Raw genomic sequence first — 244 nt, 5'->3', positions numbered from 1 at the left:
ATATATACTCTTTTACTTGTTTCAGTCATTCGATTGCGGCTATGCTGGAGCACCGCCTTTAGTCGAGCAACTCGACCCCAGGACTTATTCTTTGTAAGCCTAGTATTTATACTATCGGTTCCTTTTGCCGAACCGCTAATTTACTGGGACAAACACACCAGCATCGGTTGTCAAACAATGCTAGGGGGACAAACACAGACACACACACACATATATACATTTATACGACGGGCTTCTTTCAGTT

General features: G+C 43.0%; 1 protein-coding gene across 3 annotated transcripts in view; it reads left to right on the top strand.

Annotated features, from left to right (window-relative positions):
* Window positions 1-244, top strand: part of LOC106883001 (cationic amino acid transporter 3) — a 132,534-nt gene that overhangs the window by 82,067 nt on the left and 50,223 nt on the right. The gene's annotated exons all lie outside the window — the stretch shown is intronic.

This window comes from Octopus bimaculoides, chromosome 12 (genome assembly GCF_001194135.2).
Source record: "Octopus bimaculoides isolate UCB-OBI-ISO-001 chromosome 12, ASM119413v2, whole genome shotgun sequence".
NCBI lineage: Eukaryota > Metazoa > Mollusca > Cephalopoda > Octopoda > Octopodidae > Octopus > Octopus bimaculoides.
Note: the sequence above shows the minus strand (reverse complement) of the source record. Positions and strands in the feature narration are given on the sequence as shown.